A 10756-nucleotide genomic window follows, 5' to 3' on the forward strand; every position below is an offset into this window, starting at 1 on the left:
AGGTTTAAAGTTGTTTGGTATTTAATTAGACTTTATTTTGAATTCTGCCTATACTTGCAATTCATAGAAGACTTTTTCCAAATATTTTATTTCATCCAAAACGTGACGTTCAGTTAAGTATTGAAATTATATTTGCTATGAACTATCCTTTCTAGTAAACCAATTTATTATTTTATAGGTAACTCTTGCACAAGCTGGCTCGGTATTTTCCGTTTCAACCTCAGAAAGAAAGACAATAGTGACTTAAAAGTGGATGACAGTTCATTTGGGTGTGATTGAAGACGGTCTCGATATTCGCTGGCTCAATTTTGTATCTGCCTTTTTAATAAAGAAATTTTAAGTCCCGATGAATTTTGGCATTCGTCACGTGCCAAAAAACGTTTACTAGGGTGCGTTGCATAATTTCATAGCTTGAATTTGATGCTGCGCCCCACAGCGGTTGGAGCACAAACTTGTAAAGGATAAGGTGGTCCATTGAGACGGGGGATTTATAGCTTAACAGCCAATACATAATTTGAAACCTCAATCCTAATGCATTCCGGCAAAGAAATGCTTCGAATAAAAAGCTGGTCACCTCGTTCTCCTTCAAAGCAAACAGCATTAAATGGCATTAACTCAATGGCAACAAACTCTATAGCCACTGTCACAGTCCCTTTAATCTAGATCACTTGCCAAACAAAGTTACAAAATTCAAGCCCGCCAGCTGCTGCTGCTGCCACACTTCGTCACAGCAAAGCAGCTCTCGAAATATTTAGGTAGCGAACAACAATAATCGTGGTTTTTGAGTGACTGACGTTCGGCAAAAATAGAAGAAAAAAAAACGAATAACAAAAAAAAACCACAGCAACCTAATAACCAGAAAAATGGCAAACCAATCAAGCAAACTGATTTTAAAGCTGAGTACGTGTGTAAGTGTGTATGTAAGTGCTGTTGTTCCTTTCAGCCACGGTGATTGGCATAGTTCAAATGTCACAGAAACAGCGCAGCAATTGAGCAAATAGCAAAAAACAGCATTAATTGGTAGCAGTCGAAATAAAATAGTAAGCCACAGCGGGTGGTAGTGAGCAAAAAGTGACAATGAAAAATTCATTAAAAAATTGAGAAAAAAAGTATTAAAACTTATAGATTTAATGGCATCATTTTTACATTTTTTTTATTTTGAATTTTATTTTTATTTTGAATTTTACTTTTATTTTTAATTTTATTTATATTTTGCAAAGTTCCCTTTATTAGGAAAAAATATTTTATTTACTTTCAAAAACTTATTAAGTTCTGTTCATTTAACTAGGCATGCGCATTGCATATGCATTCCGCTCGCCCCCTTTGTTTGATTGTTTGGTCATGAAGTCATAAATCAAGATTGCCCGGTCATGATATGCTGCGCGACTGCTGGATGCCTGCCACCGCTGCTGCCGTCATGTCATGCCAGCAATTGCTCGCATTGTTAAGCAACCCGAAATTCACACCAAACTGACAGTGAAATATAACAACAGCAACAAAAACACAGCAGCAATACAACAACAAGCGCAGCTACTACCCAATATGTATGCCTCACAAAAGCGTGGCATTCAAATATTCGCAAGCAGCGGCAAAAAATTGATTGGTTAGTATTTTGCATAAATAGCAGCAACAATGCAAGCTACAACAACAATAACAAAAATTAAGCAGAGAAAATTCACATTTTTCTTTCAAGCCATACAGAATTTTTCTCCGCTCGTTTTGCGACACTTTGACGTGCCACACATTCGTCCGTCTTCGCAAAGCTCAACCATTTGACGTTTGATCGATTTCTGTTCACAAATGGCAAAAGCGAGCAGTGCGCGTTGATAGGCGACCAGCGACCGGCAACCAACAACGTCGACCGTCGACCGTCCACCGGCGGCCATCACCAAACAATGCCAACACAATGCCAGAGGTGTGAAATAATCGGTGCAAGCGCCTGACAGCCGCGACACCAACTTTGCCACAACCAATGCGACCGGCCAGTCAATGAGCCTGCATAAACAACGTCTAGTCATTGCTCACCACTCAATGAGCTACGGCTCTGTGTTGGCCTGTTCGGTGGCCGTGCCACAATGTCTGACAATAGCAGTTCGGTTGAGTCAACTTGGTTGGTTGACTGTCTAGCTGACTGACCAGGCAGACGCACACACACACACACAAATTGAATTTTAGCTGATAGTCTGTCGGGTTTTGACTTCGTTTTATTTCGCTTTTGGTTTTTCTGCCTCATTGTTGGCCAGGTCATGAGAAAAATTGCTTGCAAGATGAGATGCAAAAAATCACTTAACGCTGCTGCAAAACAATGCCGTTGAAAATAATTTTCTGCTGGTGCAGAAAGCAGTTACATAGCCTGCGGCTGCTTACTTAGTATAAAAGCAAATAAATGAAGTCAATTGTTTGTGCCATTTTGTGAATAGAAATAAATTCTTTTGATTGCAATTTCCATGGAAATGATATGAAAAGTGGTTTGGATAGTTGAGAGTAGGCAGCTGGGAGCGTATTTTTGGATATTTTTGCAATTATTTGACCAACGTTAAATGACCATCACATCACAATGAGTGACCCTTGGTTGAGTAAAGCTCGGGGCACTTCGGGGCTCACTCCCAGCTGATCAGGAAGGTCGGGAATGATTTATAGGCATGTGTTTTAATTTTTCAACGAAAGAGGTAGTTCGGGCAAATGTGGGTGATTAAGACAGACAGACAGATTGTCAATTTGAATTTTCGACTGCATAAAGTAAAGAAAAACCATTAAATAAAAGGAACGCCCGAAGTATTGCACAGCTTTTGGACCACCGAAAATTCTAAGTCGTCTTCATGAAGCACAATGAGGCAGTTACATCATATACGATATATGCGCTTGGCAGGGGTGAAAGTAGTGAAGTTCAGCTGGAAATTAACCTTAGATACCAATGATGTGTCAAAAAAAGCCAATTGAAAAAAGAACCTCCTATCTGAGCACCCTTTAGTAGGCGGATGCTGTTGTCGAATGGAGTTGGTGCGTGACTTCCATTTGTTAATGTCTGAGTTTGAAATCCGTGACATGAGACACCAAACAAGTGAAAAAGTTAGTTCTAAAGCGGTCGACCCTCAGCGGGCAATGACAATGATAGGTAGGTAAAATGGCAAGAGTACCACAGACACACTTCAAGTACCTGTGCAATTTTTGGGAAGAGAAACCTTCTACAGCCATCCAGTGCTGTTGATGTAGTGGAGGAGAGAAAAGGGATCTAGGCTTGAGAATTTCTTCAAATCAAAGCTAGTTAAAAAAAAACCATCTGCCTTTCGGAGGCGACAGAAAACTGTAGGTCTCGACATTTGCGGTAAAACTTCAGGACGCACACACAAATTTGATGGAAGAAGCTCGTCCAAATACACAGTAAAAGGGAATAAGCACCCTGAGTGCGTAGTAGGCCCCCTATTAGAAGTCAAGATCATCGAGTTTACCCAAGTGACTACTTAGGAATCAATTACGCACACGAGCGCCGTTTTGCTTTTTCTCCTGGTCACGAGGACTGCTATTTATATCTCTGGCTTTGGAAGCTTCTAGTGCTGTCTAGAGCCAGCTGACTTTTCCATTGAAAAATTTGACATATTGTATTTTAACATAACTTTGTCATGAAGCAAGAAGAACTGAATATAATTCCTCGAAAGTACTAGCGGCTATAGCAGAATTATGATGGGATTGCAGGATTTTGATAAGGTAGTGAAACTTGGTCACTCAAAGATGCAGAAGCCGCTGATTTTGGAGAGGGGAGCTCTACGAAAAATCTCTGGCGCGATGTGTAATAAAGGCGAATGCTGGAAGTGCTACAATCATGAACTCGAAAAACCGTACGTGCACCCGTCTGTAATAGTCACAGTAATGATGGGCGAATATCGATTATCCACCCCAACAAAACTCTTTGGAAATTTCCACAGTTAGAAAAAAGGGAAAACGTGACGCTCAGTTGGATTGACGGTGTAGATGAATACTCAGGTTTTTTGGGATTTAGGGCATGGAGGTTGCAGGCATGAAATCGGGACAATTAGAGGCATGTGCTGCAGCAGGCGAAGCTCTGACCAGGGTTTTCCAGCCAACAATGGTGATGAGGATAATGATTGGAGTCGCCATAACTGACCACAAGACGACAATTTGTGATTTCTACCGAGATTCTCAATTTGAGAAGAGTAATAAATAAAAAATTCCGTTTATGGAATATTACCAAGAAGCATTCCACATGTAAAAGGAGAAGCTCAGTCGAAAACCTAACAAAAGTTTACGAGCCATTTTTTTTATTTTTTGTTTAATAAGTAAAAATAGCATTTTAAAGACCTTCTGGTTCCATTTGCTGAGAATATATTCACTGAATCAACGTAGTCATAAAGCAGTAACTGTAAAGGTTTCAAAATCTTATAACCTGAATGGGCGTCTACATCTCAAGTAAGGCAGGAGTAGTGTAGGAGCTGCGTGCCCTACACGGCAAATGGTTTTGAAGAGTGCAAAGAGACTACCGCTCGGGTAATCGCAATTCTTTTCGCAACACACATTTTGGCCTTATTAATATTATATTTATTCCACACACCTTTAGGAGCATAAGGATTCAACAAAAGCTTTCCAAGCATTTTTGTTTTTAGTAATAGATCCAAAACATAGCCATAGTCCAAACATTTTTAACGATATTCCAGTTCCATTATAAATAGTCCAATTCATCAGTGGTCTGTCTCTGCTTCTATTTGCTTGTAGGTTCCAAGTCAAGGCGGCATGTGGTATTTCATCTTAAGGCTTTCGCAGAGTGTGCCCTATCCAGCCCTATTTTTGTTCTTTTTTCATTGTTGATGCTTTTTTGTCGTGTAATTCTCCACAGCTCCTCATTTGTTATTGCTCATGGCCATCATACCTTAAGGCTGTCAATGTTGGCCGTACAAGCGAAAATTTGTAATTATTGAATAAATAAATGAATGATGCTCAAAACGAAATGAAAACCAGGCAATTTTTGAATGTTTTTCAAAATTGTGTAACAAACATTAGGAGCTGGTGTTTCATATTCCTAAACAAACGAGGCTTTCTAAATATCTGGGTAAGCAGAAAATTTTGTTTTGGGCCGATTTTTCAGAATCTGAAACAAATTCTTGCCATAATATCTCGTTTTGTTGAGAATAATCAATTCATGGACAGACTTAATATGTCAACAATACTTAGTAAGACTTTGCAGCACTAAAAAGTAACACTGGCGTATGGTAAACAGGTGGCGGCCTCGGTAGTCTAGCGTAAGTGCTCTAGCCTGTCATCTCAGAGGTCGTGGGTTCGAATCCCACGTAAAGCACGGTACTCGCACTTTTCCACATTTACTAACTTACCCTGTTTAAAAAAAAACAACAAAAGAAAAAAAACACAAAAAAATTATCTTTCCTCAAACCCAAAACCTTATTTATTCCATCCTTACTCCCGCATAATAGTCGGCGCATTACTTGCATTGTGGCTACTAAAACAAGCAGAAACAAAGAAACACACACAGTTACATATTACATCAGTCGCGCCAGCAAAAGGAAGCGGGTAAAAGTGCAGACACACCAAATTTAGCGAAGTCCTCAACCATCTATGCGATCCTTCTGCAGAAAATTGTGAAGCACAGATGACGCTCTAAGCGGTAAAAGAAGGCGATGTTCTTAAGCAACGACAGGTAGGCATTTTCGCCACTTAGGACTGGCGGCAGGCAAATTACCTACCCTGTCAGAAATCAAATAGGTTAACAAAACCATGGCAAGACAAGTCTTGTCGAGGCCCTATGCTCCCGAAAGGAGTGAACAAGAAAAAAATAAAATAAAAAGGTAAACAGGTCACGGAATACTTTCTGTAACACAAAGTTTATGAAATTCACAACTGATTTTTTTGTTTTTATTTTTTTTTATTTTCTTTTTTTTTGAAGGGGGTGAGCTCTCCCTTCTTAGGGACTTACCAAATCAGAGTATCCTCGCATCGTAGAGGTGCAAAATGTGTAAAATTGTATATTAAATACTTCGAATATATTTTTTTTGGAATATAAAGGGTCTTTCAAATGTGACATCTAGATGTCTGTACTGCATAATTCCTACATGGTACCTACTTTTTTCGATGATTTGATGATGTGTCTTACGTCATCTTTGACATTTTTCAAGTAGACACACGCGCCTTTTGCAAGACCCTTTACTCAACCTCTATTTCCTTCTCATATGTGTATTTTTTGCGCTTATTAGCGAAGAGCCTGATTGTTAATAACTTTGAAAGAAGTTAAACTTTGTTGTACAGTGTAATTACTCAGTTTGATTGGAAAGGAAGTAATTCCGGTGACTTGATGATTTCTAATCAAATATCTATGGACTTTTAAGGCTTGAATGGTAACATGAATTAAGTCGATATGCAGAAAATACCCAAAATTCAATGTAGTCGCTGAAGAGAGTCTCAAATACATCAGAAGCGATGCTTTTAGCAAAGGCGCTGGCAATGAACAAGCAGTAAACAAAAACAAAGAAAATACAACAAATCGTATGCCGGTTAGTGGCAATCAACGAGCAAGGCATGGCCGCGACCCAGGCATTGGCAAATAGTTCATAAGTCAAAGCAGAACAAAAAAATTTAAAATAAAAATCAAAAATCAAAATAAAAAGAAAGTAAAAAATACAACGCTAGAGGCACAAGTACATGGGTAAAGTGTTCACACATGCATTATATTGCAACATATGGCACTTACTCGTATGTCAGCGTACATAGAACCGATAAGCCATTGAGTTACCAAAGTATGGAAATATGCAGTAATTCAACAGCAATTCATCGTGAAATTGCCATGCAGATGTGTATGCAAGTGCATATGTATGCATGTATGTGCATATGTATGTATGAGTATACGTGTGCGTTTTCATGTACGCGGTGCGGAAGATGGCCACGAGGAATGCACCTTACCTGCCGCGATATGTCGTTGAAAAAACTGAGAACCTGAGAATTTTAAAAACCAATAAAAATGCGAAGAAAAAAATCTGCACAAAAAACGATCGCAAGCGCAAAAAGTCAAGAGCAAATCAATGGCACAGCTCGAGATTGCGAATAAACGAATCGAGTGCCTTAGAAAAAATTATCATTTCATTAAAAATGCAAAAGCGTATTGAAGAGCGTGCAGCAGCACAGCACAGCACAGCAGCAGCAATGGTATTGTTATGCTTACTGCATGCCACATACATACATGCAGAGGCACAATGCAGTGGCAAAGTGGCAAAGCAATGCAGTGAAATTCTTTTCACTGCACATTTTGTAGGCGCGCAAAACTTACGGCCAGGCGACCCACTGACTGCTAGACGACAATGTAGCGCTGCTGCTGATTCAGCGGCATCTTCCCAGTCTTTCACCACTTCATTGCGCGCCGGCCTGTTCTCAAGCATCTACACTTACTAACTTATTATTTTGTTGACCTAAACTTTATGAGCTGCAGCAGGCGTTACTTGTTTGGGCAATTTTTTGTGTAATGCAAGTGTGTGTATGTGTGTGTGCTGGCAACTTTGGGTGCAGCTTGCTGTTGAGCAAAAATGAGAAAATACTTGGAAAAAAAAATAATGCAGCACAAAAACCGGTTGTAAATGCAGGGTAGTAATTCTTAATTTTTTCTTGTCTTTTTCTAATTTTTTTTATTTTTTATTTTAACTTTTTTTTCTGGATTGCCGCAACATAATTTTCGTTAGTCTCAGCGGGTCATTACACCAATTGTTGCTGAGTTGCATGTGTCGTTGCTGCTGCCGATATTGCTAAAGTGATCTGCCATTGTGCCTTCTGTGCTTCCCGCACCTTCCCACAAATACTACCAGCCTACGTTTTTCTCCACTCTTCTCTTCTCTCCCACAGTTTGCTGTACCTTTGCTTGTTTCCATGTGTTTCTTTTTATCTCTCCTTTTTTTTTTTTGATGCGCCTCCAAAGCCGCGACCAAAACGACCTGCCACCTACTCAACACTCAAGGCAGCGGCGTGATGTTGCTTCCCCAGAAACAAAGAAGTGGGAAAGCACCAGCAAAAACAACAGCAACAGCAAACGATTGCAGAGTTCAATATTGAAGCCAAGCAGCCAAGAAGGTAACCAGCGCCAGCGCCAACCAGCAATAGGCGATGGCAAAGTCAAAGGCAATGCCAGCAGCAGCAGCGGAAAAAACGGCAGCGTAAAAAATTTTCACAGGCGTGCTCGCAACTACAACAACAACAATGCCAAAAAGTCTGCTGCACCAACAAAGGAAAAGAAAAAAAAACAAAACAGCTTTAGCCTGGCATGGCAGCCGTATGGAAAAAACACAAAAAAATTAAAAAAACACAAAAAAACAGAAAAAATCTTGTAAACAGCGGCAATGAAGAAGCAACAGTCGTCTCGCCTGCAATATTGGCGCATCGACGGCGCAGCCAGAAAATTTTTCAATGTGAAGTTTAACCTAAACGGCAAAGCAGCGTATGCCGTTGTTGTTGCTATTGTTAAGCTTCTATGCTGGTTTCCTTTTTTTGTATATTTTTCTTTCTGCATTTTTTTGTTTTGCATTTCTCATTTTTATTTTCATTGTTTTTTCCAATATTATCGTCCTTTATTTGCTTCCTCCTTTTCCGCTTTCTGCCCGTTCAGCTATCGCTCTAGCAGCGCCACTTCGGCATCGTCTGGCCTGAACGGCCTGTGAACATGTTTGACCTACTGAATGCCGCAAGGAAATTATGCTATTTGCCGCATTTATTTAGTAGGTGAACAAGAAAAATTGGTGTCCACGAAAAAGGCGAGAGACGAAAATTTACTGGGTAATGGAAAAATGTAATTGCAAATAAAAAATTGTTGGCTAAAAAATTACACGCGCAAGGCATGCGGCATGTTGCATGCACATAAATGAAATGGGAAAATATAATATCTACATACGCCAAAACTTATTAGAGACGAAGAATTTACAGTTTACTTGAGTTCAAAAGATTCTAAATAATTCCCTGAGAGTTTGCTTTATCTGACTCAAGGCTGCAATTTTGGCAGTCTAAACCTAAGGTGAGTGAATATTTTTGATCGCTGATGGAAATGTTTTGCAGAAAGTTAATGCACCTGCTTTTCTTCATCAAGAAATGCATTTATAAGAAACATTTTAAGTCATCCAAAAAATTTCCGCAATTCGTGAGCCGCCTTTATTCAACGAATTTGATGTTTCCATTTGCTTCTGTGCAACTCTTAGAGGAGTAAGGAGTAATTTTGTCTGCTTGTTTTCAGTCAAAAATCAAATTAGATGACAAAGGGCGACTTGTTATTTCTTTCATTTCAAATTAAATACTAACTATTCAGAAAAATTCTCAGTATCTCAGATTTAGTAGATACAAATTTTCCCAAAATCCCTAAAACCATGATATTTGGGGTTTCAACATGCATTTTTCTAAAACTCTGATGAGGTGAACAATTATATGTCTAGATTCCAATTCAGCATATAAAAGTTTATAAAAAATTACCAATCCTTCCCAAAAGACTTACAAAAGCATGCAAGGCCTGCGTTATATAAAGTGGCATAGCAAAAATTTTATTTTTGTATGACTTCTGCTTCTTCATGACACTCGATTAACAATTCGACATGACATGGGTTCGATGATCAATCCCTTCTCGAGACTCTAGTCCGTATTCGAACGGAGCTCACCTTATTTTGGTTGTTCCCTTACTCCCCACAGAGATTTTCCATGCGATGATGACCCATCCAGTCTCGAGTAACGGTTAACAGCACCACCAACGTGAAAGAAAAGCAAAGAGATTAATAGTGAGAGGTGAGAAGCATCATTTCATAGGATCAGCTATCAAAATGCACATCACTACTCTTACGTGGTGCAATTTTTTCTTTTGCATGACTCTTAAGGGTTTATTCAGCTTAGACTTTGCTAATTAAATTAGGTGAAGCATAGTTTTAGTCCATAACCTGCTGCCATTTTGAAGGTGTTTTCATTATGCCTCTCGCAGAAGTTCTTATCCTTACTGGCAAAAAAGTAAGTCAAATTTTAAAACTCTTTTATGAAGCTACTGGGGCTCCTTGTGAGTCACTTTCGATATGATTGGTTTGGTATTGTCCTCATAGAACACAATTTCCACCGCATTGAGCACATCTGGTCACTTTCATCATGTGGTTGGCAGTACAAATCCGAATCAAGAGTAGGTGGACGTAGGTGAGCCGCTCATGGTAGACCGTCAATGCTAGCTTCTCTACACTTTATGCCGGCTCGACCTTTCTCACTTGCTGTTGTTGTAGATAATCTACTCAATCTAATCATCAGCAGCAGTTCACCGTTGGAAATTAGATGCATGAAGTGTATTTGCGTTAACTTATGTGTACCCATTTTTTCTACCAAATGAATTCTTGTGTACTTTTATCTTCTGGAAAGCCGAAAAAGTTATGTTCGCACTTGACAATTTCCACCAATTTATCCCCATTTTCGGCAAATGGTACCACTTATTCTGGAAATTTTATAAATCTTGTACAAAATTGAAAACTTTGGTTTGTATGAATAACAACCCGACCTAATAAAAGTGTGTTAATAATAATAATTATATAGACAAAGCTATTTCTTCATTTTCTTTTGACGCTGAGGCTATCATTTGGAATACTCTTATGTATGAAAGACTTAAGAAACGAACTTGACAGTCAGAATTTTACTCTGACTATATACATAAATATTTACTGTAAACATGTATATTTTAGTCGTTTGACGTAGTAGCTTAAGCCGAAAGGGAAGTGTGGGCATGTATTTACCTTTGTTCAATCTC

This window comes from Anastrepha obliqua, chromosome 3 (genome assembly GCF_027943255.1).
Source record: "Anastrepha obliqua isolate idAnaObli1 chromosome 3, idAnaObli1_1.0, whole genome shotgun sequence".
Classification (NCBI taxonomy): Eukaryota; Metazoa; Arthropoda; class Insecta; order Diptera; family Tephritidae; genus Anastrepha; species Anastrepha obliqua.